A 3,344-nucleotide genomic window follows, 5' to 3' on the forward strand; every position below is an offset into this window, starting at 1 on the left:
TTAATCGTGCCCCACAGGCTCTTGGTCAGATCCTCATCCATCCCCAGGTAGAGCTCCATGCACTCCAGCTGATCACTGACATAGACGATGACAACCCCTCCTCGTCTCCACTGCCTGCCCCTCCTCAAGAACCTGTCTCCTTCCATTCCAACACTCCAGTCACGACGTTAGAAGGATACCATACCCTCTCTCAGACACCTCTTGTAGGGTGAGGGCTCCTCCTAGTCAAGTTACAGTTTATTCCTTGTAAGTCAAGCACATCCTTCACTTCGGTCCCCTTGCCCCGCTCTGTAGCTTCTCTAATTTTCCTCACACCCTTCTGAGGATGGGGATAGAACACCACACACTATTCAAGACATACATTCACTGTATACTTGTTCTTTGGTCTCCTCATATAAATCCCTACCGCTAATACTTTTCTGATCACTTTGATGTTCTCGTAGATCTCTCTCTTGCCTGTCTTGAAGAGGCTGACTGCAGCAAACATCTCTTGTATTCAAGACCCTCCTTGATCCTGCATTTAATCAATTAGGCTGATCTTGCTCATTAAGTCTCTCATCACAAATTCTTAAAACATTTTTACTGCTAATTTTGGGGCACTCAGAACTTTTACCTTCCTTTTAAAAGGAGAATATCAAAATTGTGCATTGCAGTCCAGTATCATTTTCACAAAACACTTCAGAACTTAAAATCTTCTTCCTAATTCTGTTCACTACTTCCTTGTTCATTTATTTATAGAATTAATCCTTTTTTCCTGTAACACTGCACTGAGAGTTCCTGTTGCGTTGCTTACCTATTTTGACTGCCTGCATCATTTGCGGCACATCTGCTCCTCAAAACACATTCCCTTGTACCTCAAGCGAAGCCTACAGTACATCTTCTTCAACATAAAAGTTTGTTTGACCTTAACACAAACTCTATTCAAATTCATAGCATGCCCAGCGGTCTACTTCACCCTGTCCAGACTGGCTGTCTTAACTATTTTTTTTTTTTTTTTTTAAGAAGTTATGTTATTTACAAATGTTAACCACGGCATTCACAAATTTATTGCCAGATCACTGATGAAGTTGTGGACTCACTGTCAGACCTAGTGCAATTCCCTCTATATTCTTATAAAAAATGGTTCTTTCATAAGCAGCTAGTACCAGTACAGCTGACAAACAGTAAGCCATCCGCTTATTGCGTTTGGTTACTAAAAGGATAATACATTGTTATTTTCTAAACCTGAGTATCACACAGTATTAGAGTGCTTGATTGAGTAAGCATATTTATAGTTTTTACCTAGTTACCTTGGTCAATTCAACCTACAAGTGCACACAAGAACAAAGTTAGGTTTAGTTAGCAAGACAAATTTCTCACAGAACTCTGTTGCCTAACTACCCCAATATTTCTGTTCTTCAACATACTATAAAATAAAGCCCATCTTATTTTCCCCTATTATTTTGTTCACTACAGATAACCAAGGTAACATTAAGGAATAAGCTTAATGGAGCACTTGCCTTTTGTTAGCTCAACACGAGAACTCTCAGTCTTCAAAATCAGGATTGGCAGGCCAGAGATCTCAACTTCTATCTAGCAATTTAAGAAGAAATCCGGTTCTCAGACTTTTAAACTGTTTCTCCTCAGGAGATACTGTCTGACATTTATTACTGGAAAACATCTCATAGTTCTTGTCTGATACAACATCCTGTTTCTTACCAGAAGAAAAAAAAAATCTGCATTATACAGACATTAATGATTTTCCCCAATTTGCCTAGCAATACACAAACATATTGCTAGGCTTCCTCCCTGCTTCCCCCAGAATAGGTACCAATTTTTTCCTTGCTGTCCTGCGTTCTAGTAAGCACAACTGGCTCCAAAATCTTTGGTTACTTTTTTATCTGTGGTACTTCAAAAATTCCAATTTATACAATAGCTATCTAGGTCCCCTACTCCCATTTTTATCTATTCATTTTTGCTTCTAAACACCTCCATTTTGAAACTAAGTCAGTTTGAGCTGCTGATGAAAAGAGTTACTCTTCTCAAGTGTCATAGGAATGGAACGCATGATTTTTAAATGGGATGATCTCTGTGTTGACCACTGCGCCCCCGCCCCCTTTCCACGTGGGGTATTAGCCCACATATGATGAAAAATGGGAGAAAAAATTTGCAGAATAAAAGTTTTAGACAGAGAAATGTTGTTGCAGATTGAAGTTTAATTTTAAAAAAACATAAGTTTTTGGCAGTTAGGAAAGATGAGCTTTTGCTGTCAATACAACTTATTACTTTAACCAAAGAGACTGAAAAGCTATAAGCAAGCAGAATTCAATTTCACCATTGTTAGTCCAGAAAACACTGAATGGGATAGAAGATACAGCAAGTATGGTCACTTAAAGATTTTTATTTTTTTTTTAAAGAATAAGTTGCTCAGTCTCATAGTCTGACAAAAGCTGTGCTTCCTATGTAAGTCTGCTTTAAAGATATTTTACATTTGTATACACAATAAATTAAAATACCTTTCATTTTATAGGGTGCTCATTAGTAATGCTTTTAAATATACTATCATATCCACATGTAAAGTTTGATTACAAAATGTGCTGAGAGCCTGGAAATAAAGTTTACATGGAACAAAAAGTAAAGCTCGTAACTACTGCCCATATTGATTTCTAGCTGTCACCCCTTTACTAAAATAAGGTGAACAAACAGAAAAATGAATAAAATAACTTTGTTAAAGTAAGAGTTTTCCAATTATTTTTTTTTTCAAACTGGTGCTACGCCACGCAGGACAGACAACATACAGAAAATGAACAAGGGCACATAGTTCCGTCCTTGTTACGCACTCTTCCTGTCCTTCTCGCACATGAGGAATAACTACTAAGCACAGCGTGATCTTTCAACACAAAAACAAACCTGACTTTAAAAGCATCTGTTGGACATAAAAGGCACGGATTGCTACATTCAACTATAAGGTCGTTAAGGAAAGGAGTGTCTTTCCACCACATTGTAAGAGGGGGACCAACCCAGATTTAATTTTTTTTCCAATGATAAATACGGCAAGAGACTACCCACGCTCCATTGTCTTGGGTTCACAACAACAGACTGCAGACCAAAGGCACGCTGCGGTTCTACAGCTGCGAATTTCAACAACAGTTCCCTCTCCGCCACGTGCCAAAAACCTTAGGCGTGCTGAAGCCAGATCAAGCATCATTTGAACCGAAGCTCCCTAACAGCACCTGCACCCCACCGCCCACATGACACGCAAACAGGTTTCTCCCCCTTCATCCCAGAAGCCCAGCGGAGGACGCGGCCAAGCCCGGTCGGTTTCCCCCGGCCCCCCCCCCGCCAAGGGCCGCTGGCGCTGCCCG

The sequence above is a fragment of the Haliaeetus leucocephalus genome, unplaced genomic scaffold, assembly GCF_000737465.1.
Source record: "Haliaeetus leucocephalus isolate CR32 unplaced genomic scaffold, Haliaeetus_leucocephalus-4.0 Scaffold212, whole genome shotgun sequence".
Classification (NCBI taxonomy): domain Eukaryota; kingdom Metazoa; phylum Chordata; class Aves; order Accipitriformes; family Accipitridae; genus Haliaeetus; species Haliaeetus leucocephalus.